Source organism: Macaca thibetana, chromosome 12 (assembly GCF_024542745.1).
Source record: "Macaca thibetana thibetana isolate TM-01 chromosome 12, ASM2454274v1, whole genome shotgun sequence".
Lineage (NCBI taxonomy): Eukaryota > Metazoa > Chordata > Mammalia > Primates > Cercopithecidae > Macaca > Macaca thibetana.
Window position 1 is genome coordinate 3,340,061 of NC_065589.1, and position 26,749 is coordinate 3,366,809.

The 26,749-nt window shown below is 54.8% G+C and overlaps 1 protein-coding gene across 9 annotated transcripts in view; it reads left to right on the plus strand.

Annotated features, from left to right (window-relative positions):
- The window catches only part of HDAC4 (histone deacetylase 4), a 357,624-nt gene that overhangs the window by 113,676 nt on the left and 217,199 nt on the right, over nt 1–26,749 (plus strand). The window contains exons 1-2 of one of the 9 annotated variants that reach the window (XM_050751482.1): nt 11,832–15,164; nt 15,204–19,203. The exons of 7 other annotated variants lie outside the window; for them this stretch is intronic. The gene's annotated coding sequence lies outside the window, so the exon portion shown is untranslated. One more of the 9 variants, XM_050751484.1, reaches the window with a different exon arrangement.

Below are 26,749 nucleotides of genomic sequence, written 5' to 3' on the forward strand. Positions count from 1 at the left end.
GGTGTTTAAATCTTTGCTGGATTTGTCTCTGTGTGCCCTTTTTCATTTCCAACATGACTCAGCCCCTTCTTCTTGATTAATCTGTATTCACTGTTTTGAGTCACTCTGGCTTTGTGGATTCCCTTAGTTTAAGTCAGCTTTCAGTGTTTTAAATGCCTTCTCTTATCTTCCTGGTACTTTCTGTGGCTGGCTGCACCCGGTGTTCTCTTTCTCCCAAGGCTGGATGTGCAGCTCACATTAGTTCTTAACCTTCCTTCTGTTATAAGCGACACATTTCCCTTGAAATAGGTGTTGGGTGCATACAACAGGTTTTGACACTTAGCATTTTCATTTCCATCCTAAGTTTTTAAAAGGTCATGTCAACAGCACAGCTTTGAGATGATGTAAGGAGGTGCCACTTAGTCTCTGTGACCTTTCTCCCAAAAACATACAACCCCATCTGGTCATGATGACATCAAACAAATTCTAATTAAGGGACATTCTAGGGAACACTCAATCAAGTACTTGAAACTGTCGAGGTAATTAAAAACAAGGCAAGTCTGAGACACTGTCGCAGCCAAAGGAACCTCAGGAATCATGAAGATAAAGGAGGGACTGTGGGGTCCTGGGTGGGGCCCCGGAACAGGAGGACCACAGGGAAAACAAGAAATCCAGCACGGCTGCAGTTCATGCTGATGGATCACTATTGGCTCGTGAAGTGTGACACTTGCCCCGTCGTGCTATAGATGTGACCAAAAGCCTCGTATTGTCCAAGAGGTCCCCAGGACATTCCCTGCCCTGGTCAGTGTCCAGCTCCCTGTGCACTTGTGCTTCCTGCTTGCATCAGACACCCTCCTGCGGGGTCACGTTCTCTTTTCCTGATGAACACATACCCCTTAGGAGTAGCTTTAGTAGACCTCTTGGTGATACAGTCGGTGCGCGTGTGTGTTTGTCTGATCTGAAAATGTCTCTCTTTGACCAACGTGCCTGAGTGACTGTTGGGCAAAACTTGCAGGTGAGTTTTCTTTTTCTCCTCTCATCACGTTTAGTGTACTCTTCTCATCCTTGGCGGCCTACCTCAGCATAGCAGCCACTCCTTCCTTGTCTGTCTGTGTCTCACTGGCTGCCCATCACATTTTTCTTTTGTCCTTGGTGCTTCCAGGTTTATCAGGGTGTATTTGGGTGTGGAGCACCCTGTTCTCTTGGTATATGTTTGCCTCTTTGTGAGTTTGTGTCTTTTATCAGTTCTGGAAATCTGCAGCAGTGCCCCTTTAAATACGTCTCCATTGTCTTCCTTCCTGCCTTCCCTTGCTTCCCAGTCCTGCAGAGTCAGCTGTCACACCTCCTTAGGTGGCACTTCTGGGTTTTCAACTATCCTTGGACTTTTACTTTGAGAATACAAAACACAGGATTTGGGCTCTCCTGCATTTTTGTATTTTGATTCCCTCTGCTCAGCTGATTTCTTCGTCAGGATCTTGTCATTCACCTAATCTCCTTTTCAGTTTTGCATGGCATTTATTGCTTAAGTCATTCATTGAGGGTTTTCTTTTTTTAAATGCATCAATTATACTTTTTATTTTTGAAAGTCTACTTTGTTCTTTTCCTAAAATGATTAATTTTGACAATTCTGTTGCTTCCTCTTTTTCATTACTTAAAATTTTTCAGGTATTTTCGTAAACTTTGTATTTAATCAAAACACACATGGGAAAATGATAGTGGATAAAACATTAATAGATTCTTTTCTTCAAAAGTTTCAGAAACAGTAATCGTACAGTTTCTAATGATATGAGTAACTGAAGAACTTGACTGTCTTTTGATGTGTTTGCTGCGTTTTTTCACTTCTTTCTGTGTTGGCTTGTGTTTGCTTGGGAGCGTATGTCTCTCTGGTCTTACTGTTTGGAAACAGAGGGATTGGAGTGAGGAGGCCGTTCTCCGATGGGCATGCCGCGTGCATTTCCTGGGAGCTGCCCTGGACTCCAGCCCCAGCATCCTGAACCCTGCGGCTCTGGGCTCGCCTTGGCCCTGACCCTCGTGCAGTCCTCCACCTGCTGCCCTCAACTCTGCTGTCAGCATAACTTGAGTTGCTTTCATTTCTCTTAATTATATATTTCTGGCTTGTTGGAGGGTTTCCTTACTGCCGGTGAGCCCAGCAGTGTGACAGAAGGTGTATTTTATGTAGAACCTGGGGTTTCCACAGCACAAGAGCCTGTAAGATGACTTGTCTGCCACCTCCCCAGAAGAGGAAGTTTCTAGTACTTCAAAAGCCCAACCTTTAGGCAACTTTGTCTCAGCCCCTTTTACCCTGCTTGGTTTCCTCCCCCGCCAGCTGGGTGACAGGTTCCGCAGTAGAGACACTTGCTGGCAGCCGCCGCTGCTTCTCTACCTCCACGCGCACCTAGCGGAGTCCCAGCCTCGGTGGAAGCCCTTGCTGTCAGGCTTCTCCTTCCTTACCCAGGAAGTGCAGGATGCAGGGAAGAGCACCGGCTCAGGGTTCTGGCTGCACCGCACAGCTGCGAACATGGAGCTCGGCCGCATGTTCTCCACTGCCAGCGGGGCTCCGTCCCCTGACACCCCAGCGTGGCTGTGTTCCTCCTTAGCGTGGCTCCGTCCCCCTCTAGCGTAGCTCTGCCTCCCTCTGTGGGGTCCGTCCCCTCACACCCCCAGCGTGGCTCTGTTCCCCTCCAGCGTGGCTCTGTCCCCTTCTAGCGTAGCTCTGCCTCCCTCTATGGGGCTCTATCCCCTCACACCCCCAGCGTGGCTCTGTCCCCCTCTAGTGTAGCTCTGCCTCCCTCTGTGGGGTCCGTCCCCTCACACCCCCAGTGTGGCTCTGTCCCCCTCCAGCGTGGCTCTGTCCCCTTCTAGCGTAGCTCTGCCTCCCTCTATGGGGCTCTATCCCCTCACACCCCCAGCGTGGCTCTGTCCCCCTCTAGTGTAGCTCTGCCTCCCTCTGTGCGGTCTGTCCCCTCACACCCCCAGTGTGACTCTGTCCCCCTCCAGCATGGCTCTGTCCCCCTCTAGCATAGCTCTGCCTCCCTCTGTGGGGCTCCATCTCCTCACACCCGCAGCGTGGCTCTGTCCCCCTCCAGCGTGGCTCTGTCCCCCTCTAGCATAACTGCCTCCCTCTGTGGGGTCCGTCCCCTCACACCCCCAGTGTGACTCTGTCCCCCTCCAGCGTGGCTCTGTGCTCATCCAGCTGCCTGCTTTCTTGCTGTGTAACGCTTTCTCTGTACCTTCTGCAGTAGTTGAACTTTGAACTTTGAACCTGGCCTTCTAGGTTGCCATGAAGGTAGATTGTCTAGGTGTGGGGGTGGGATGTGTTTTACTTGATGACTTGGTAGACTGATGGATGCATTTAGACAAATCATCCCTGGGCTTCCTTCATGCTTTTGATCCCACCTCTCCTTCATTGTGAATATCCTCTCATTTTCCTGATGTCCCTGACTTCCTTTCTGAGCCTCTAAATATACTCTAATTACTTACATTAAGAAACACAATAAAACAAAACTTTCCCGATCCTGGGTCTCCCCAGTCTACAGCCCAGACTCTCCTCAGCTTCCTGTGGGAGAGCTGCTTGTGTGTTTATTTTTGAGCGGGGACACTGGTCTCCAGGACACTGGAGAGTGGAAGGGCCTCTGGCTCTGGGACGTGGGCGCTCGCCGTCCGGTGCTTTGCCCCCTGCAGATCCTCAAGGCCCTGACTCCCCCCCAGTCCCTACTGTGGCTCTGTGTGTGCTGGGACCATCTTCATGCGGGGGCATCTTGCCTTTCACCTGCCTCTGCCTCTCTCGGCACCGGACGCCCAGGGCCACCTGATGGGCTTTCATGCATGTCACCTAGCATGTGTGGAAGCTATTCCCAGGATCACCCCTGACCATGCGGGCCAGGAGCCAGTGGAGGTGTCCCTGCACCCATTCCTCAGGGAGGCAGCTCTGCGATGCTCCCCGAGGCTCTGCGGAGGGTCCCCATGATGGAGCATGCTGTTGGCCATCACTGGGTCAGCATGGTGGCTCGGCACTGCCCCTGTGCGTTGGCTCACTCTGCCCATTCCCTGGCCTGCTCCCTCTGTCCCTCACCCGGTGGCCCAAACCACATTTGTCAGAAGCACAGCCAGTCCTGCTGTCGGTGTCCTCGGCTCCTCTGTGCTCAGCTCCCTGAAGCTGGGCTCAGGACCCGCACTCTCCCGGTGGGCAGTCCTGCTTCAGACATCTCTTGGGTTCCTCTCAGTGTGTCTGTGGCCTGTGATGGGCAGCAGGTGAGTGTCACACGGAGGCCATGGCATGGACTTCACAGTTTTCAGAGGCCCTGGGGTGCAGACGCAGGAACTGTGACTGGCTGGGGGCCCCTGCTCCAGTGCCCTCGGCGCCTTTGAGGCCTCACTGCCGCAGATCCAGAGGCAGCACTACTGCCCCAGCATAGTTGGAACTGCTTCCCGCTTCTCCCCGGCACTGCGTGGCCCCTCTGGTCAGCCCAGGCATTCAAGCCAGAAGCAGCAAATGTATTTTGCTTTTCTTTTCCTAACTCCCGGCAGCCTGCCCATCATCCCTTTGTGACAGTGCTTCCTCCAAAATGCCGTGAAGGCCGCCTGATCCTCTACCAACTCCAAGACCGCCTGTGGTGGCCAGCACTGCTGCTACCGCTCACGGAAGTGGGTTGCCAAATACAGCCATTACGAAAATGAAATGAGCTAAACTTACAACTAAATAAGTCACATTAAAACAAATGCAATCAGTGCTTACAACTGTGCCTTCCTGATTTCTTTACTGCAGGGCTCTCTTATTGGCTAGCAGGGCTTTTGTGTTCTTATGATGGAAACACCCAGGTGTGGTGAGGCCCCTTCCAGCCTCTGCCGGCAGTGATGTCCAGGCCTCTCGCGGTGGCCAGCCCGACGCTCGCTGCAGCCTGGTCGGCACTGATCCTGCTCTTGGGGGGCGGTAGCCATGAAACCAGGCTTTCTGCTCTTTGAGGAGCCCCATAGCTCCTGTGCCTCAGGCCCGCACCCCGGCCACTTCTGTTGCCTGGAGCCCCTTCCGCCGGATCTCAGGGGCCCAGCATCATTCAGAGTTTTCTAGCTTCAGCCTCAGTTCCTCAGAGAGGCCTTTCCAGCCAACGCGACTCGCCAGCCCCTGCCCTCATGGTCCTCTGCAGGCCAGACCAGCGGTGCCCTCCTGTAGAGCGCACGCTTCCACTGACTGTCAGGCTCCCTCTGCGCCCTTGGCCTCAGCACTGCACCTGCACGCGTGGCTGACTGTGGGTGAGCGAATCCTAGAACATCACGTTTTGTTTGTAGAGTGGTGTGTACATTGTTTGTGAGTGGTGTACATGGTATATACACGTGTGTGCATAGGGACAAGACTTGGACAACTTTTGCCATCACCTGTTAACAGCGGACAGTTCCAGATGTTGCATCACGTCTTTGTTGTGCCTGGTGTCTTCCTCATGCAGGAGAGAGAACCCTGAGCCTCCTGGCAGAGGCCACAAGGCACCTGCTTCCCGGGGCCTTGTTTTCCTCACCCTTTTTAAGTTGCTTGAAGGCTTCAGCATTTGGGACCAGGTGGAGGCGCGCAATGCCCGGGTCACCTGCCTGCCTTCTGTGCCCCTGGCTGGCCCGTCAGAGGGAGCAGTGGGCACAGCTGAGTCACGCCGACTCAGAATGTTTCATACATTCTGGCTTCCCAGAGTGTCTCAGGAGTACGAGGCACTTGCACCTCAGCTTTGCCCCCACTCTCGGGTTGCTGGCATCATTACAAACAGGAGAATATAAGGTAGAAATTTCCAGATGCCTTTTTTTTTTTCTCTTTGACCAACATGTTTTCAGGGTTGATGCCACAAGAACCAGCTCGTGTCTCAAGTGGCATATTTTGTCAGCATGGCCAGGTTCTTAGCTGACGAGCTGGAGTGCCAGGGCGCTAGGAAACACAGGCACTTTGGGGTTGGGGGGCGGCGTCCTCTTCCGCAGAAGTGGAGGGGATGAGATGCTCCCGAGAGGTGAGATCCGCACTTTCTGGGGACCAGTTACTGATCCTAGAATTCTGAGAGGGAAATGTCAGACGGGCCGCTCACGGTTTGTGGCCTCGTTGGAAGCACTGGGGAAGGGTCCTGGGGAAGGCGTGGAGAAGCCCAGCGAGAGTTGGCCGTTCATCCTGAGGGTGCGATTTCCACCCAGACCTTGTGGTGAGGGTAGGGGACACTCCTCACTCAGTCGCCTCCATCTCATGCCTCCTGCGGGCCTGGCCTGGTGTGGCTGGTTCTCGTCCCCAGGTCCCCTCCTCTCGGGAGGCCTTCATTTATGGGAGGCACGGTGGGGGCTGCGGGAGATTTCCGGCTTCTGCTGCTGCTGGAGCTGTCCCAGCTCGCTCCACCCTGGGCTGCTCCGACCCCTGCCCTTCTGCTCCGCACCCCCACAGTGTCCTCTCTAGGGAGAGGTTTTCTGCTGGGACAGTGGAGAGAGGACAGACTCAGAGGCAGCGAGACGGGTCTGAACCCCAGCTTTTCTGCCTAGATATTGGGAGCATTACTTAGTTTCTTCGAACCTTGATTTTCTCATCTGTAAAATGGACGTAGTAGAACTACCACATGACTTTATTATAAGGCTGAGCGGATCAAGTGTGAATTTAGTGCCTGGTGCCAGTTTGTTCATGGATCCCTCTAATGAGTCATTTATTCAGTCACTGTTTTTGGCTTAGAAACGTGAGCATCTCCTGGTCAGGCACAGACCTCAGGCTTTGCCTTCTAGCAGCCCAGAGTCTCCTGGGAGAAACAGCAAATCAGGGACTTTGCTTTTGCAAGCAAAAGCTATTATGAAATTTGAGTTTGCAGATGCCCTGGAATCATGAGGGGAGCCCTCTGGCCTGCGGGCCTTGCTGCCCCGTTACCTCCAGCCCCTTTCCCCTCCGGGGGCCGGGCGTGGCCCCACAGCAGCTCCACTTTTGTTTTTTTCTGGTTTTTCACTCCTCCTGGCAGCATAGCCTTTTTGTGGGTTTGTTTGTTTGGAAGAGATGGGGTCTGACGCTGTTGCCCAGGCTGGCCTCGAGCTCTTGGGCTCCAGTTTGTTCGGAAGAGATGGGGTCTGACACTATTGCCCAGGCTGGCCTCGAGCTCTTGGGCTCCAGGCGTCCTCCTGAGTGGCTGGGACTGCAGGTCCACACCGCTGCGCCCGGCTTCTGGAGTGTGGTCTTCCTGGCCCCAGCAGCCCTCGTGTTTAGAGAGGAAGAGAGCTGCACTGATGGACAAGAAAACCGTTTCTTGAGGGAAGGTCCAGAGCCGCCTTAGAAGGTGAATTAAAGCAAACTACAGCCTTCGGCCACTTATTTTGACTGATATGTGGTACGAAACATGTGTTTTGTTTTTATTGAGACAGTCTCCCTCTGTCACCCAGGCTGGAGTGCGGCGGCATGATCTCCGCTCACTGCTGCCTCTGTCTCCTGAGCTCAGGCGATCCTTCTGCTGCAGCCTCCTGAGGAGCTGGGACTACAGTTGTTCATCACCATGCCCGGCTAATTTTTGTCTTTTAGTGGAGGGGGGGGTCTTGCCATGTTGGCCAAGCTGGTCTCGAACTCCTGGGCTCAAGCAGTCTGCCTGCCTCGGCCTCTCAGAATGCTGAGATTATAGGCGTGAGGCACTGTCCTGGCCAAAATATGTTTTTATATTTAAAAATTTTCCTTTTCTTTACAAATTAGAATTGTCATTTTTTTTTTTTTTTTTTTAAACCAGAACAAATGCTTTCTGTGACCTTGTAGAAAATACTGGTTGGCGGGCATCTCTTCTTGGAAGACTCCACTGGAGGGGTCCTCAGAGTGAAGTCACCCCCCCTTGGCTTGACGCTCTCTTACCAGTCTCTTTTTCTTTCTTTTTTTTCTCTGATGTCTGTGGTGGGGTAATTTGAAAACTCAACCCTCTCCAGCCAGTGGTGAGCACCTGTTCACTTCTCAGACTCCCTGGGCCTCCAGGTGGTGTCCACCAGTGGGGAGCCGAGTGTACGGCTGGAGTGTGTGGCTGGGGTGTGTGGTTGGAGTGTGTGGCTGGGGCCTGCTTAGCAGAGACGGAGAGCCGAGTGTGTGGCTGGAGTGTGTGGCTGGAGTGTGTGGCTGGGGCCTGCTGAGCGGAGAGTATTTTCAGTTGTTTGTTTCCAGCAGATCTGAGAACCTCAGTAGTAGGAACTGCTTTAGGCCTGGGTCCTGGCCCGGATGGAGTGGCTGTAGAATGCAGGTGTTTTCTGTGTGAGTTGCTAAGTGCTGTTGGGAGCTCTGGAAGTGTCTTTCCAAAGCAGACATTATCAAGCCAGGGCCCTGGTGGCCGCACCAGGCTGGGTGGCTGTGTTACCCGTTTAGGCAGCTAGAACTGGCCTCAGTGGTTCCGGGGGTGTGTACGGTGCGAGTGGGCACATGGCCGGTGAGCGTGCGGAAGTGCCCCGAGACCCAGGTCCCTGCTCCGGAGTACAGAACGTGTGATGATCAGCGATGGGCCGCAGCGGTGTGACTCGTACCAGCGGCGCAGGGACCATAAACATATTCCTTCCTGCTGGCAGCCCGTCCTCCCAGGGTGGTGGCCCAGGGCCTGTCCACCTGGGTCGGTCTGCGCTTCTGGGCTTCCCTGTCCTTTCTCCAGCTTCCCCTCTAGTACCGAGCTTGGTGCTCCTCCTCCTCTCCCCACCTTTCACCCCCGTGCCTTCGGAAAGGCCTTACTAGACAGACTGGGGACAAGAGGGAATCTGCTGTTTCTGGGGGCGTCAGAAGCTGAGCTCGCTGGACTCGGCTCTGGAAGCATGGTTGTCCTCCAAATACGTGTTTTCTTCTTTTACTGATCCTTCTGCTAAGCTTGAGACCCCACTATACCAGGTGCTGGGTACACCGAGGTGAGCACGACCCAGTCCCTGCTTTCAAGAATGATTAAGAGAATTGCAAAATATTAGTGCCATGCAGAGTCCCAGGCGCCACCAGCAGGGGCAAATGCAGGCCCGGGAGGGCGCGGCGGTGGAAGACGGGCTGCACAGAGCAGGGGAGGCTCCACAGCTGACTCTCGAATGGTCTTCCCCAAGGGCTGGAGGCGTATGTGTTAGGGGCTCAGGGTTGGGGAATTTTGTGGCACGGTGACAGACAGTGTTGCAAGAAGAATGAACTTGTACACAGACCTGATCACTTGGTGGCTTCACCCCCTAGAGCATGTTATCAAGCCCCTGGCCTCTCTCTGCCCTCCGGCCTCCCCTGGCTCTGCTGCTTTGCTGGTCTCTGCAGCTGGCCTTTGGGCAGCAGGCAGTGTCTAGGAGTGGCCTGTGTCCAGGCAGTGGCAGTGTCCGGGGAATGAGCAGTGTCTGTGGAGTGGCCGGTGTCCAGGTAGCGAGCAGTGTCCAGGGAGCGGGCAGTATCCAAACAGCAGGCAGTGTCCAGGGAATGGCCTGTGTCCGGGGAGTGGCCTGTGTCCAGGTAGCAGTCAGTGTCCATCTAGGCAGCAGGCAGTGTCCAGGCAGTGGGCAGTGTCTAGGGGGTGGCCTGTGCCTGGGCAACAGTGTCCAGGCAGCGGGCAGTATCCAGGCAGCAGGCAGTGTCCAGGCAGCGAGTAATGTCCATCCAGGCAGCGAGCGGTGTCCAGGCAGCAGGTAGTGTCCAGGCAGTGGGCAGTATCCAGGCAGGGGGCAGTGTCCAGGCAGCGGGCAGTGTCTGGGCAGCAGGCAGTGTCCAGGAAGTGGACAGTATCTGGGCAACGGGCAGTGTCCGGGCAGCAAGCAGTGTCCAGGCAGCAGGCAGTGTCCATCCAGGCAGCGGGCAGTGTCCAGGCAGTGGGCAGTGTCTGAGGAACGGGCAGTGTCCAGGCAGTGGGCAGTGTCTGAGGAATGGGCAGTGTCCAGGCAGCGGGCAGTATCCAGGCAGCGGCCTGTGTCTGGAGAGCAGATGGTGTCTGGGGCGTACTGGTGTCTCATCTCCAGCTGGAGGGGCTTAGGTCCCCATGACTTGTGAAGCTGTTTCAGGAACAGCACTGATGACCACATGGAGCACTCTCCGGCCTACTTGGGAGGTCCATCAGGGCTGCTGTGAAGGCGGCACAGGCCGTACATGCAGAACCCGGGTGCCTGTCCCACTCCTGCCCCTGTCCTGTGGCCCAGGGTCCAGACACATGGAGCTGGAGGCAGAGGGGCTGCTGAGCCGGCTGGACAGGTCTCTCTGTTGACGGGACCACGACTTGACACCTTCTCCCCTCGACACTTCCAAGGCATACTTGCCAAGGGTCCGCACCCACTCTGTGGTTCGAGGCTGGTGCAGCCGCTCTAACTGGTCTGCCATCTGCAGGTTCTCTGTTGCCACCAGAGTGACCTTGCCGGTGTCGGGGTCGGTGTCTGCCGTGAGTCAGGTCCCTGCACAGTCCTCCCTGGCAGTGGAGGAACACTGGTTCTTTGCATGGCCCCAGGGCGGTCCCAGCCTCTGTCCCCGGCCTGTGCTGGCTCGGAGCATGCCAGCCATCTGCTTGGGCGGAGCCTGTCCACCACCGCCTGGTGCCTTCCCACCCGTCCTTTTAAGGCCTCTCCTCCTCTGGGAAGCTTTCCCAGACGAGGCAGGCGATGGAGAAGCTGCGTCTTCCCCGCCACCATACCCTCAGGGTGGCACTTGGCACCGTGAGGAGCTATCTGGGGCTCCTCTGGGTGTTTTCCCCTCCCTGTGAGCTCCTGGAAGGCAGGGGTCCTGGCATTCCATCTTGCCTCCTCGCGTCATGGGTGTGCCTGGCAGCCTGAGGGGCGGGGAGTGGGACCAGGCACTGCAGAGGCCCCCAGCCTGGGTCTGAGGCTGTAGTTGGAGTCACAGGGCGGCAGTGCCGGACCCAGGCATGCCACTGGCACACACCCAGGCCGTGCAGACAAGGGCGGTGGCCGCCATTCTTCCACGCATGTCCCCCTCGTGGCAGCCCTGTGCTGCTGCCTGTGGTAGGGTTAGGGTCTGCTGTCGCTCCTTGGGCCATGACATCGCCACTACCATCACATTTGCGGAGCTCTGTGGGCATCCATGGGAGCGTCCGGACCAGCAGCGCCTCCGGTACACAAGGCTGTTTCTTGGTGAATCAGCAAGTCTGGGCTCCTGCCGTTTCTGGGTGAGCCCTGTGCTTGGACAGTTATGAATCATTTGCTTGCCTCTTGATTTGCGTCAATCAAACCACATGTGAAGAAAGCGGCAGTGAGCGGCGCTCTGCTGGCAGCCTGGCTCCAGCGCGGGGTGGCTTGCCAGGGACAGCCTCAGGAGGCCAGCCTGCGCGGCCTGGTGGTCTGGGCTGCGGGCCTGGGGTGGCCTCAGCCCGAGGGGCTTCCGGCCGGCCCCCGCCCTTTCTTCCCCCGATCCCCGTCAGCCGCGGGAGATGGGTGAGATGGTAATGATAGCCTGGCGTGTGCTGGCTTCCTACGTGTAATCCTGTGGCCAGGGGCACATATTCGCAGCTCTGGGAATGTTTACGGTTGGAAGCTCATCCGCTGATCTGTTCTTCCCTGTCACACAAAATCACTCCAGGACAGGGCTCTTTGCAAAGATTCCTTGTAAGAAAGGCTTAATTAAAAAGGGATGTCACCATGCCCCTCCCCTCCTTCAAACCAAGAGGAGCAGCAGAAGGGGGAGTGGCCCAGGATCGGAAGGACAGCCGGGAGGAGCGTGGGCACCAGGCCAGGCCTAGGGAAGGTCCGTCCACCCGGGACTTCTGAGCCTTTTCTTTTCTGGAGCAGCTTTGGGGATGAGCCTTGCCCCCCGTTGAGTCACTGTGACAGCTCTGCACTGTGCTAGGCTGAGAGAGCCCCGCCGTGGAGGGCCAGCTGGGAAACTAGGGTTCCCAGGGGACCCCTGCTTCAGTGGCTTGCTTTGCTTTGGTTATTTTCGAGGTAAGCAAATTAGGTTCTCGTTTTTACTGTGAAGGTTACTTTTATTGTTGTTGAATTAGCTGTTGAATGGTAGCTGTTGTCCTAGTTTCCTGGTTAGTCATGGCTGTGGCTTGTGCCTTAGAGACCAGCAGCACCCTGGCTCATTCCCATCTCTTGGTGGGGTCCATACATAATTTGCCCTTAAAACTGGGAGGGGACGCCAGGGTGCACTGGGTTTGTGCTGCCTTTTGGTAAAATAATCAGAAGTGGGGTTTGTGCTGCCTTTTGGTAATGATCAGAAGTGGGGTTTGTGCTGCCTTTTGGTAATGATCAGAAGTGTGTTTAGATGTGCCTGATCCAGGGAATCGTGGAAACTTAGTGGCCATGAGGTCCTCTGGCTCTGAAATTTCTCGCTGAATGGGCTAGGAGGGTATAACCTTCCATAAGTGTGAGCCCAGGTTTGTGTTTGCAACAAATAATAAACAGCAAAACAGAACAGAGTGACACCCCTGTCCAAATCTAGCACCTTCACTGGCTATCTTTCATTTTTTATTTCAGAAAATTTCAAACATTTACGAAAGTGAAAAGACAATAAGGAGCGGACTAGGCTGCTGCCCCCACCTTCAGCGATGGCTGAGCAGGGCCACACCTGCCTCACTGTATTGTTTCAAAGCAGTTCTACTGTCATGCAAGTGTCTTCTGAACAGGCAACCTTAATACCATTATCACAGCTTTAACACGTTAATACGTTAATACCATCAGATAATCAGTCATTTAAAATCCCCATTGTCTCAACGAGTTTTCATTCTCTTTTCTTTTCGTATGTGGCTGTTGTTCAAATAAGTGTTAAGTAAGATTCGTGGGTTCTGATGGGACACTGTCACTTGTGATGGACACAGCCGTTCCCTGCCTGTTGCCCTCCAGTCTGTTTGTTGGGGAGCTTGGCTTGTTGTCCTGTTGCATGGCCACAGCGGAACTCTCACTGCCTGTGTCCATGTGGCGTGTTGAGCAGGTTCCTCCCCACTCTCTTTCTGGTGACCTGGTGGTCGCAGCTGGAGCCTGTGGCGGACTGGGGCTAGTCGGCGAGACTGTGGCATGGGAGTGTAGGCGTTCTGCTGGGTGATGAGCAGGTCCTGAAGGTCGCTATCTAGCTTCATTCCCTCCTTCCTGGGGGCTGCAGAGTGATAATCCAAGAGGCTTATTCTTGACTCAGGTAAAATACTTCTGCAGAGAGGAAGTGCCCTCATCAGCTCTTTGGCTACAGAGGAAACACTTTCTTTATTTACCATCTTTCAGAGGGATGAGCTCGTTGCTTTACATCATCTGAAGGTAACTAGTGAGTTTTGTTGTTTGTTTTTGTGTGTAATTGTGAGCTCGTGGATTCAAGTGTACTCCATGTCTTTTAGGCCTTTGCTGTTGTTATTCTCATTGATGTTCACCTTGTCCTCCTTGATGCACGATGCCCTGTGGAGTTGGCCCTTGAGTCTTTTGGACATAACCCTTGCAGTCTTTGATTGCTTCCTTGCTCTGCTGTGACAAGATACCTTGTCACCTTGTATAATTCCTGTCCCCGGAATTTGTCTGATAATCCGTCTCAGTATCCTTAAACGCATGTGTAAAGTCCGTTTGAGCATCTGAGGTGATGTGTTTCTAGGTTCTGGGAATGAGGGTGTAGACCCTGTGTGGAGTATCGTTTATCCTTCCTGTGCTCAACCCTCAGACCTGCAGGTCTGGTCTCTGACTCTGCCACTCATCGTAGGCAACTCTCTGGCCAGATCGCTAGGGAGGGAAGAAACTGTTGCAGGAATGCAGGGACAGCTTGGGATGAGAGGGCCAGGGTAGATGCCCATCTAAGGGTCTAGGGAGGCACAGAGGTGAGCCCCTCTGCTGCTCTTGTCCCCTGCAGCTGCCTGCCCTGCTCTGCCAGGGTCAGAGGGCATCACCTGGGGCACCCACAGCAGCAGGGCAGGGGTGCCTTGGGGGTGAGTGCAGATGGCTGGCTGCGAGAGGTTCCAGTGCTGGGTTTGACGGTCAAGGTGGTCTTGTTATCTTTTTGATTCTGGCCATCCTTGTGGATAGAAAGTGACATCTCATTATGATTTTGATTTACATTTTCCTGAGGTTAACAACTAATGATGGCAAGCATCTTTTCACATGCTCATAGGCCATTGTACATCTTTGGAGAAATGTCTTTTTTTTTTTTTTTTTTTGAGATGGAGTCTTGCTCTGTCGCCCAGGCTGGAGTGCAGTGGCCGGATCTCAGCTCACTGCAAGCTCCACCTCCCGGGTTCACGCCATTCTCCTGCCTCAGCCTCCTGAGTAGCTGGGACGACAGGCACCTGCCACCTTGCCCGGCTAGTTTTTTGTATTTTTTAGTAGAGACGGGGTTTCACCGTGTTAGCCAGGATGGTCTCGATCTCCTGACCTCGTGATCCGCCCGTCTCGGCCTCCCAAAGTGCTGGGATTACAGGCGTGAGCCACCATGCCCAGCAGAAATGTCTGTTTAAATTCTTTGCTCATTTTAAAATTAGGTTATTTGCCTTTTTATTGTTGAGTTGTCGAGGCCCTTTATATTCTAGATGCAGCTTCTTGATCAGATATATGGTTTGCAAATATTCTTTTCCATTCTGTAGGTTGCCTTTCTGGATGGTGTCCTTTGAAGCTCAGAAGATTTGTATTTTGATGGTATCCTGTTTAGCTATTTTTTTCTTTTGCTGCCTGTGTTTTGGTAACCTATCAGAGACATTTATTGAGCTCGGATTGGATTGGCATGGTGATGTGGGCCCCCTCTTGGGGCTCCTGGCTTTTGGCTTCCGTTGGCTGTAAATGCTAAAAGCCTTCTCTGGGCTGTTCGGAGACACAGATTTGATTGCCCAGCCAGCTTCTGCAGCGTCTAATGGCTGGATTCGCTTTTCCCACAGTTGTTTTTAATTGAATGTCCATGGGAAAGTGGCCAAGTAAATGGAAGGTTTCACAGAGAGAGCTGGGTTTCTTTGTTGATTTTTTTTGGAAACTGTGCTTTTTTGTCATTATTGTGCAGAGTTTGTTGGAATCTGGCGCCAGGTTGTGAATGTCCATTGAGATTTGTGTTGGTCATGTTGAGTATGGCAGCATGATAGTGGCTTTTCCCCCACTCTAAACACAAGTTCCAGGAAATTTCGAGGCTCTGTGCGACTTCCAGGTGGACATCTTCCCTACTGAGAGATTAATTCTGGGACATGGAGCCGTCAGGGACTCTGAATGTGGGACACACAGCCTGAGGGGAGAGGCCGCGTCGTGGAAGGATGAAGGGCAGCCTGTCTTCGGGGTCCAGAACTGAACTCTCACTCAGCAGCTGTGCCGGCCTTAGCCACCCAGGCTTTGTGTCGGTAAAATGGGGATGACGACGGCGCCTACCCGAGAATCCGGACAGCCACGTTGGGGGATGGAGAGCTCTAGGGAGGATGCCAGCAGATTTGGCTCTCACAGTCCTGAACACAATCACCAAGAGGAACTGTTGACTTCATGTGAACTGAGTATTCCTCGCTATTCCAAACACAGCAGCACTGAAAACTTAGAATGTGTAAACAAAAAACACACTAAGCTGACCGAGCGTGGTGGCTCACACCTGTAATCCCAACACTTTGGGAAGCCACGGTGAATGGATTGCTTGAGCTCAGAAGTTCAAGTCTGGGCAACACGGCAAAACCCCTTCTCAAACCCCTTCTCTACTAAAAGTATAAAAATTAGCCGGGCCTGGTGGCATGCACCTGTGATCCCAGCTACTCGAGATTCTGAGATGGGAGGATCACCTGAGCCCAGGAAGTCAAGGCTGCTGTGAACCATTATTGCACCACTGCACTCCAGCCTGGGCAACCGGAGTGAGACGCCGTCTCAAAACAAACACCGAAAAACACGCTAAGCCCCAACCTTTTTACTAGCTTTACATTCTGAATCTTGCATTTCCTTCAGCTCCAAACTAATGAGGAAAGTGAAGGTTGTGTGTCTATCAGATAAACCCAGTCCTTTGAGTTGTAAGTATTTTGGGAGATTTGTAACTAATTAGGATATATTTAATATTAGTGCACATATTTGCCATGTTTCTGAATGAGAAACGGACACTGTATTTTCCTTGCCAAAAGCTAGCCTACCAGTATATAATTTACTCTGTATTTGAGGTTTTTTGGAGGTCTGTGCGTATATTGGTTTGAACTAAGAGCCACTTCAGTCTGCACGTGCCGCTCACAGTAACACTCACATCTGTTGCGTCCGTCAACAGGTCGTCTTACTCCTTTCTGTTAAGTAGATGGTTTAATGATCTCAGAAATGTTAGATAGTTCCCTGTCAGTGCACGTAAGAAATTATACAAATGTTGAATGCAAGTAGCACATCTTTGTTTGGAACAAGGGAGTGGTCTGGTTCCCAGGAGACTGGAAAGCATTGTAATATTCCCGATTAGGTTATAAATGTCTAGGTTTTTTAGCCCCCAGACTATTTCAGCTTATTCTGGATTCTCATTTTTAAAGGCCTCTTTTTCTCTATCACCTGCTTCGCCGTGTCTCACTGCAAGATTTCCTGTTTTTCTGCATGTCGCCAGCTCTGCCCTTTCTTCTTTCCAGTTGAATACGTTGGGGGACAGCTAATGAGCATCCCATTGAGGCCACAGCAGGTTCCTTGGGCTTGCTCAGAATTTCCCTCTCCACGGTGTCACCAACAGTGCTTCTCTATTTCCATCATCCATTCATTTTTACACATACAGTTGTGGACAGGCCGCAGGGTCCACACAGCTGCTGCAGTGCAGCCTGAGACAGAGCTGATGGGGCAACCTCCAGGACTCTGGGTCCTCACCTGCTGCCTTGAGAGTAGTCAGGCTGCTGGAAGGCTGGTGACATCCTGAGCTCATCCAGAGAGTAGGCTCTGGGACCTCAAGGGCCACCTGTGTGCAGTTGACTCTCTCCCAGAGTTGCCTGTTGTGTTTTGTTTAAGGACATCATTTGAGGGGGGAGGTAAGTCAGGTCCACTCACCGCTGTTGTTTACAAAGCCCTGACACATGATAATGTGCAATTAACAAAGTGCTGGGATGAGATCCGAGCCAGCCTTGGGTCGTAAGAACCAAACCCATCATCGCTGGCCTTGTAATTACACTGTTGTGTGTGGACAGTTTGTACTTTTCCCCTTTCGAGCAACTTGGAAGATTTGCTGTGTCTTGAAGTTGAAATGACTTGAGTCATCTTCCTTTAGAAGCCTTCTGTGTAGAAACTCAGCGTCTGAACGTGTGGTGAGCCGGCAGTCCTGGCCACGGGGTGACCAGTGCTTGATACTTGTGTTTTTAGGAAAGTGCACAGGGGCTCGCAGCGGCCAGCCCACTGGGGCGAGTGTAAGGACCCTCCTCCTCTGGGAGACCAGCAGGGCATTGTGCTTCTCGTTCAGTGGGGAAAACTGAGGTTCTGAAGAATGGAGCTTGCAGATAATTCCTGCAAACTGGGATGGAGTTTGGCACTGAGCTAAAAGGTGTTGAGGTGATGCCTGCAGGAGTTACCTGGCCAGTGCCAGGAAGTCAGACCCCACCCTTCCTTGGGCACATAGACAACGTACAATATTTGCTAGGTGCATATGTGCATCACATGTATGTAGATGTATGAATGTATGTATGTATGAATGATGGGGGTGCTTGGACGGCTTCCATCTGCTGGTAAATTAGGTCTTAGTGTGCACATTAAGAGCGTCTTCTAATTGAGCGTTTCCAGTGGTAGCTGCCTAGAATCAAGCCGCTGGAAGCTCAGCGGCTTGGGTCCTTGAGATTTCTTGCCAGTGCGATGAGCCTTTCTTTAAAAGCCAGCTCAATTCCATTCTTCTGTGTAGCTGTTTCCTTGTTTCTTTCCATTTTGTGGGGTAGGGAGCCTGGCACCATCCACCTGGTGCCCTAAGGTCTCCTGGTAGGCTTCCGCACAGAAGCTTGCCGGCGTGACCCTGTTCTTGGTTAACGACTGACGAAAAGGCTGGGAGAAGTTCGCTTCCCACACCTGGGTCTCTGCAGCTTCCTGGGGAGTCCTCTTCCATTTTCTCTTGTCAGTCCCTCGTGAGGGGCTGTGTCCCTGACCGGAAATGGGTGGTCCCCTGGGATCACCCTATCTTCCTGGGCCTGCAGGCCTCCTAGTCACAGGGCAGGTTCTCCTGTCCCTCCAGGCGGTCATGAGCACCAAACTGATTGTGCTGTGGAAAGCTTGGTCGAAGCCAGTACCGAGGAAGTATGCTGATTCCTTTTCGTGGTAAGTCAGAACTCAGGGAGAAATTTGTTTACTTTCATGATGAATGTCTTTATCCTTGACATGTGGCTTATTTACTCAGCGTCTTTTCAGAATCACACTTTATCCTGAGAAAATCTAGACGCAAGTCTAATCTCTGATCTCTTGGCTCACTCTTTGCAGTGCGGAGTGGGCCCTGCTCCTTCCAGGACGGGCCTGCCTAGGGCTGTCAATGGGGCCTGGCCCCCCAGGGCCACCGTCCTGGCCACCACCCCGAGGCTGGGAGCGGCCAGCGCTGTTGGCATTCCCCGTTTGCTGAGGACCAAGCTTCCTTCCTCCAGCACCCGTTCCTACTTCCTAAGGAGAAAGCTCAACAGCAAGAATGGGATGAACTGAGCAAATAAATTACAACCAAGTGAATGTAAACCCCTCTCAAAACATTTTCTGATTATTTTGATAACTCTTTGACCTAATTTGGACAACAGTTAGGGAAATTCTGATTTATGCCTGGAATTCAAGTATCACCCGTAGCTTGATGTGTGTGTTTTAAGTGCTTGATATTTGTCTTTTTAGGAAAGTGCACTCATTCTTAGACGAGACGGTATTTGAAAGACTGTGTTTGGAATGTGCGGAATTACTGTGTAAGACTCAGAAGCTGGGAGCAATGGCAAGCGGCTAGCTTTGTGTGGAAACTGAGCAGCTGGCTGGAGCAGTCTCTGTCCTTGCGGGTGGAGAAGCCTGCGAGGGGATGCAGAGGGCCTGCCCCAGGGCAGAGCTCTTCTTGAGCGGCCTTGTCCCTGTGATTTTAGTCTCCCTTGCCGTGTAGAAGGGCGCAGGGCCCCGGGCACAGGCCTCTTCTGCAGAGCGCTCCAGGTCTGCCTTGGCTCGGGGCTCCGCCTCCTCGTGAGGAAATGTCATGGAGCTGTGGTTTGACGTTTCCGGTTTGTGGCTAGTTTCTTGTGTGTACAACTCTCTATAGCTGTGCCGAGCCCTTCCGGGAGCAGTTGTAGATTTTTACTGCCTTCAGCACGTCCTCAAGGGTTCAGGGAGTCCTTTCTGTCCACCGTTGTATCCGGGGACCCTGGGCAGCTGCTGAGTGGTGCCATGGGCCCTGGTGCTCCGCTGGGAACTGTTGGTCACTGGTGCTCTTCAGACTCCATCGGCTTCCTCTCGAGGGTCTGTATCAGAGGCCATCTGTCTGGTGTGATAGGGGCGGGTGTGGTATGCTTGTCCATGGTCACGGACTAGGGTAATTATTATAGGTGCAGTGGATGGGAACTTTCTGTGGGCCGGGCACTGCCCTAGACCCTGGACGGTGGTAGGTTTCACTGTCTCCCAGGTGATAGATGGCAACCCCAGAGGTCAAGTAATGTGTCCAGTGCCACAGGAGTGGTAGGTGGTCAGGTGGCACCCCCCATGCAGTGTACAGCTGCCACGGAGACCATGTGGGCACTTACTCTCCCTCTGCACATCTGTGAGCACCAGCCGTGCACAGCCACTGTGCCAGGATGCCCAGGGTGGTGTCCTGAGAGATTACCAGTAGCCCTGCCTTGTCCCCTGTGGCTTAGGGGACCTCCAGTGGTTAGGGCTGGGAGAGATGAACCTAATGACCTGGTGTCCCCTGGGGGAGGCCGCAGCACCTGGGTGTAGGGTGGAGCAGGAGTCCCAGGAGCTGTAGAGGCCAAGGGGGGGGTGCCTTATAGGCACCGTCAGCGCTGGCTAAGTGAAGGAAGAGCCTCTTCCACTTTACAAGCTCACAGTCCCCTTTGGGCTACCTGGAAATGGTGACACTGGGAGGGCCCCAGGGGGCAGATGTGGAATGAGAAGACAGAGGGAAAGAGGGTGGGGTGTGAGCTGTGAGCTGCAACACTTGCCTTTGGGTGTGTGGAAGCCATGATGATTTCTTGGCCAGTGGCTTATAATTTCCCAGAGGGAGCAAAGCTGTGTGTCATGAAATCGTGGACTCTTGCCTCGGGACAGCTGCTCTATAATCGTTAGCCTCCTCTGTCCTCAGCAGCCCTGGCGGCACCTCTGGAACAGGTTGGGTAGCATGGCCAGCACAGGGCCAGGTGCCCCTGGGCAGGTGCGCTGTGAATCTATGCTGCAGGTAGGATGGCCGTGCGGAGGTCATGGAGGGCTGGGTGGGCCAAACCAGTGGCTTGCAGTGCGGGGCAGTGAGGACAGTCAGAATCTCAGTGTGGGCTCCTGGGACTAGGGTCCAGGCTTATGGAGAGTCAGGGGCACGTTTCCTACCTAGCGGCTCTGCTATAGGAGGTAGGCCTGCCTGGAGTGTGGGCTTCCTGCCCTGGGCGCTGTCCTGGGATGCCAGCCGGGGGCTATGGCGGTGTAGTGGGCTCCGGCTGGCCTGGCCCCTTGGCCTTGTGGTTCACCTCTGGTCTCAGCAGTCTTCGCTGGCTGGCAGCCCCTCTGGATGCCATAGCAGCCTCTGTGCAGGCGTAGGGGCCCTGCGTCCCTCTCCCTGTCCTTGGAGGGGGAGCGGGGCAAGGCAGGCCACGCTCCTGCCATACGGTTGGTGTATGAGGGTGGACAGGCAGCTCACTCTGGCCTCATCTCATCCCACCAGGCCCAGGAGGTCAGTACACAGGCCTGATCAGGGCACTGCGCACTCAGCGGCAGCCAACCCATGGCATGGTTCCCACATGCCCGTTCACCCCCAGGACCTAGCAAAATTCTTGAGCTCATGCATAACTTTGAAATGGTCTTTGGAAGTTCCAAGAAGCCCGTTGTCTCTGACACTTGTTTGGGATGCTGCAGAGCTGGCCGACCTTGAGCCTGCGCCCAGCCTGGTGATTTTGTCTTTGTGGGGTGCCTGTGTTGGTGCCGGCGCTGTGGCCTAGTGGGCGTTGGCATCACCTTGCGTACCTGCTCTGTCCTTTGTGCCCCAAGGCTCTATGGAGCAGAGGAGTCTGGGCAAAGGGAGGGCCTGGGTCCCTGCCCCACCCCACCTCCCCCCGGGAGAGCTCTTCACCTGCCCCACAGGCAGTGTTCAGAAAGCCCCGAGGGGCAGTACTGGGAGGCCACCAGCAGTGGGGTCCCCACTGGCAGTGTTCAGAAAGCCCCGAGGGGCGGTACCGGGAGGCCACCAGCAGTGGGGTCCCCACTGGCAGTGTTCAGAAAGCGCCGAGGGGCGGTACCGGGAGGCCACCAGCAGTGGGGTCCCCACTGGCAGTGTTCAGAAAGCGCCGAGGGGTGGTACCGGGAGGCCACCAGCAGTGGGGTTTTTCTTTGATTTTGGAAGTGCTGTTTCTGAGTGGGAGGCCTTGGCTTCGCTGGAGGAGCGATTTGTTTTGAAACCACACCCATTGCTGGGCTAAGATTGACTTCCTGATATGAAAGTCTGTGGCGGTGTTTGCTGAGAAGTCACACGTTTGAAGGGAAGGGTTTTATGACTTCATCTGTGGCGCCTCTGGAGCACTGTCAGAGGCTGTGATTTTTCCTGAGTGTGCCGGACCCATCCTGGGGTGGGCACACATGTGGGAGCCCTGCTTGTCACCTGGGGGTTAGGGTGACCCGGAGCAGCAAGCTCTCCCCTGGGGCGGGTTCAGGGTGGCTCAAGGGAGGTGGGAGAGCCCCAGGGCTGGCCCCTGGCTCTTTGCCCCCCATCCACCGCTCTCCAGCCCCTGTCAGGCCCTGCCCGCTTCAGCCCGCATTGGGCCTGCCCTGCTGTGCAGGGGGAGGGGCAGGAGGGTCCATCCTCGGGGCTCTCTGAGCTGGGCAGTTCTGAGAGGCAGCTTCCCGCTCATGGTAAAAAGAAAGCCCAGTGCCACGCCTCCAGCAGCATATGGGGGCCTTCAGGTCCCTGGAACACCGAGGAGGAGGGAAGGGGCAGGATCCTCTGACAGGGCAGCAATGGGGCTGGGTGTCCCTGCACAGTGTTTACACCCTGGGACCTGCTGCAAGGCATGGCTTTCAGGAGAGCCTCCCCCAAGAAACACTAAGGACAGGACAGGGCTTCCAGAGACCTTGGCTTCCACCCAGGAAGGCTGATCTGTTCTCTGACTGTTGCATCAGCTTCCTCACCCTCTGCAGGTTTCAGGGTACGAGCCCTAGGGAGCATCATTCAGAGCGCCCTGTTGGCCTCTTAGGATCAGGAGGGCCTCGGCTCACCCGGGCCATCTCCCTCTGGTCGCATGTGGTTGGCCGTCCTGTCAGGGCCGTGGGCAGCCACACTTCTTTTTCCAAGATAAACCGCTGCATCTGCCCGGCGACCTTCATGCGTAGTCTTACATTAGCACATTCTTAACAGACATTTAAAAACCAACCAAACAAAATCCAGTTTCCTGCCCCCACGCTCTCTCGCTCTTTTGCCACACTCACAAATGTGAGCTGCATTTGGAAATGCCTGTGCTTCCATTTGCAAACCAAAGCTGAATGGAACCTGGCAGGCGCATCTGCTCCCCCGCGGTGGAGGCTGGGGCGGCCCCAGCGGAAAGAGGTGAACCCTGTGCCTGCTGGGAGTCCCCGAGCAGCAGTAACCCCGGTGTCTGGGATGGCCTTTGGGGTGTGACCTTAGGCTGAGGCCAGAGCCCGTCTCCCCGCAAGCTCCCCGTCTGGCCTGGGGAAGTCAGCCCCCTCCTTTCCAGGGCTGCTGCTTTCCCCGTTTGTTTTCAGTCATTGAGCCCCCGCGCGGGGACGACCCCCACCCCGAAGGTCCTGTGTGCCCTGAGTAAGCTGCTGGCTCTCGGAGGTGCCCACGTAACCTTCCTTTCGGATCTGATGGGAGCCGTGGCCAGACGGGGCTCTGCCCTCACAGAGCTTCCCCTCTGCAGAGAAGGGGCAGAGTGGTGTCACAGGGCAGCCAGCTTAGATGGAGCAGCAGGAGGGAAGGCTCAGCTGAGTCAGACGGCTGGGACCAGGCCGGGGGCTTGCTCTGCATGCCAGGACAGCAGCATTGGGCTCTGTCCCCCCGTCGGTGCCCCTGTGTCTCGCAGGAACCCTTTCAGGTGTGGTTAACACCTCCAACTTGGAGGCCTTGCCTGACTGTCCTGACCCTGTTTATTCTCCTCTCCCATGTCCTTCTAGAACATACTCTCAGGCAAGACGTGAAGATGCTGCCGTGTGTAGAGCCTGACTTCCCTGCCCTTGCCCCTGTCCTTGACAGCAGCTCTCTGTGGGCCTAGCGATACCCCTTGGGCGTCAGTGCCAAGAGCTGCCCTGGCTGGGGGCTCCTGGTGGTGCAGAGGTGGACACCTCCACACCTGTGCACGGAGGCCCATGGGGCGGCTCCGAGGGGGAAGCTGTTCACCTGCTGCCTGATGTGAAGAGAAGGGGCACTCGCCAGGTAGGGGACTGGGCGGGGGTCCTCAGAGCGGGCTTCAGGGCGGCTGACACGCAAGGGGCTGGGCTGGGCGGGGGCTTCAGGGCGACTGATGTGCAGTTGCAGTGGCCGGTGCCCTTGGACTGGGTCTGACCTCTGGGGCAGAGGCTAGGGTGCGACACAGCAAACATGAAGGAGGGTAGCATTTTCATGTCTTCTAGCAGTGATTGCAGTGGCATGTATGTGCCTTTGTCACCGCCGTAGCGGGTGCGGGGATCTTCTCTTGGCCCCGAGTGTTTGGGGCAGGGTCCCCATCCTTCATTCTCTCCCGTCTTCATCAGCGTAATGGGCCCTCCCTGGGGCTCGGCTTCCCCGGGTTTCACGCGCAGATCTTTCGTGAAGCACAGAAGCTTCCAGGCTGTCTCAGTGGTGCCCTGACCTTCCAGTGAGGGATCCACTCCTTAGATCTTCACGCTGTCCTGCTCACCAGGGCACCAGCTTTTCCAAGGACTGCTCAGTGGATTCCAGAACTGTCCCTCTGTGTCCTTAGTGCCTGAGCACAGGCCTCCTCGCCCGTGTTCTTGGGCTGTGAATGTGGCCCACAGAGCGCCCTCTGCCTATGGCACCTTCAGCCGTGTGCACCCTTGGGGGTGTCCTGCTTGTGGTGCCTGCCCATCCCTGTGCTGGCCCAGGTCTCACTGGCCACACTCTTGCCCAGAAAATGAAGCCACACTCCTGCACAGAAAATGAGGCCAGGCCGAGGATGGGGACATTTGGCCAAAAGTGTCAGAGCCAGGCTCTGGCCCCTCAGAGTAGAGATCAGTCTTGCCTAATGGCATTACCTTATCTTGGACCTGGGCAAACAAGGCAAGGGTGATTTGAGAAGATCCTCATCTGTTTCTAATTAAATTTCTATCTCTGCTTTCACAAAAGCTTCTCTTTTGTCTCTTCCTCCTAATTATTTTTAAAATCTCAAGGAAAATACATCCCTTCCACTTACAATTCCGCAGAGAACCAAATTGCTACTCTGTTTCTAAAGTGTGTTATTGTGGTCTCTGATACTAAGCCAGGGTTTCTGTAATCCCACTAAAATTTTATCTCACATCACAGAAATTTAGGATTCCCCCAAGGAGACACCACAGGAGGAAATACTAGCTTCTAAAAAGCCACGTGGATACCCCGTCTTGGGTCTCAGTGGACCATGGCTCCTCCTTGGGCCTTGGGGTGAGCGCGGCCCGGCGTCACTGCAGGCGGTGCTGGCGTGGTTGGGAGGGTCCCTCAGGGCTTTCCCCTGGAGTGACAAGGGGGCAGATGCCACCCTGCTGACTCCCACCTAGGGCCTCTGTGTCTGAGGCCTTCAGGGGAAGAGGCCAACCGGTAGGGGCCCGGGGCTCACAAAGGCAGTGCTTTCATGGCGCCTGGCAACCCGAGGATCCTCCAACATAGGCTTTTCCAGACTCCTCAGTCGCCCTGGGCAGTTGGCAACAGAACCTGCTGGCCGGGCTGGGTGGAGGGTGTCCCTGCTGGGGCTTCTGCCACTGTTAAGGAGCAAGGGAGGATTCTGGTGTGGTTTCAGTTGGAAACTTTGCCTTCTAAGAGTGGACCAGCCCACTGCCGCACCTTCCTCCCTGTGGGCCTGGGCCACCGTCTCACCAGGCACTCTTAGGACGCTTTTCTTCCGCAGGGAGACCCCTTGCCCAGCCTGTGTCTAGCCCGTGGGTTGTAGCGGAGCCAGAAGGCTCCCGCTCTGTGGCCCCGAGTCTCCAGCGTAGGAAGTCTGCACGCTGGCTAGCAGGCTAGTAAGGTGCCTGTTCTTGGCAACAGTTGAAACGTGTTTCATCATGTCCTAGGATGCCCCATGGACGCACCTAACAGGGTCCCCCGGGCCTGCCCGCCTCCCAGAGCCCAGGCCTGCCACGGTGTGCGTCCGTCTGTGCAGAGCCCGGCTGGCTGTGGCCACGCGCCATCTCAGCACCCGGCAGCTGCTGGGTGGGGTTCTGGACTTGGCGCCTTCTGTAGGCCCTCGTTAGTCTCGTTTCCAGCATGTTACCTGGGTTCTTGTACGCTCTGCTGGATTTAGTTCCAAAAGTGCATTTAGGCCTCGGCAGTACCTGTCTCACCTGCACGTTCTCGCTTTTCTGTTTGCCTTTACAGCGTGGGCCAGCTGGGTTCAGTCTCATCTTTAGCACCACCCCGACCACTCCTGCCTCAGGAGGCTGAGGCTTCAACCCAGCCCGGGCAATGTAGCAGGATCCTGTCTCTACAAAAACAAACAGAACATCCAGAATGTCCACCTGAAACCTTAGTGCCGCATTGAATTTAGGTGTGTGTACCTGCAGGGAGCGGAGACTGCCGCTCCAGCCGCTCCCAGGCTGGCTTCTGTCTCGACCCCAGTGCCCTGGCCTCGTCATCTTCCATGTAGGAAGCTGGGCTTTCTTGGTGGCCGCTGACAGGATAGGCTTCCATGCCTCCTTCTCAGGCTCAAGGTGTGAGTCACCAGCCCAGCAAAGACAGAGCCATTTGCACGATGCCATGTGAGCCGCCTTCCTGCCCTCCATGGGAAAGGGAGGCAGCGCTCCGGCCCCAGGTGGAAGGCGTGCCCTGGGGGAGGCTGGGCGTGAGAACACTATGGCAGGAGGACCTCACTTGCAACCTTGCAGGCTGCAGGAGCAGAGCTGGAGGCCACAGGCCACACAGCAGAGCCACGGAGAAGTGGTCCTCCCAGGAGGGAGCAGCCTGATAGGCATTTGATAGAGACACTCGGGGCCACAGTGTTGGGATTACTGGAGGGAAGAGAGATGAGGCCAATAGGCCGGTTTAGGGCATTCTATACCACGACGAAGGATGATAGAAACTGAGCATGTTTATTGGACAACAAGCAGACCCTGCTGCAGACCCATTATTTGTACCTCTTGGTTAATACTCATATCAGCACCCTGAGATCCAAGTGTTGTCCTCCCCATTTTATGATGAAGAAACTGGGACATATAAAACTTGCCTAAGATCTGACAACTAGTGAGTGAGGGAGTCTGGTTAGAATTGCACGTCTGGCTTCAGAGTCCACGGTCTTACCCACCATGCGATGCTGCTGCATGAGCGTCTGTGTGGGCACGTGTGCAAGAGAGCTGTCACAGGGCACCCGCAGACAGTCTGGACACGCGGTCCGCAGAGGGGCTTCCGTTGGATGGGAACCCCAACCTCTGTCTTTCAGCTGAAGTTCACCAAAATGAATTGCTCAGCTTCCAGAGGTGGCGGCCTGGCATGGAGTTAGGAAATCAGTCAAAGCGTTGGGGGTGGAAGGCGAGGGAGTGGTGTCATTTGGCTCCTTGAGTCTTCAGCCTTCCTTCCTGGGCTCTGACATGAGCTTAGATCCAGTTCTCCTTAGCTGGCTGTCAGCTGCCCTCTGAGTGACTCTGACAAAGGACGGCTCACTGTGTCACTTCT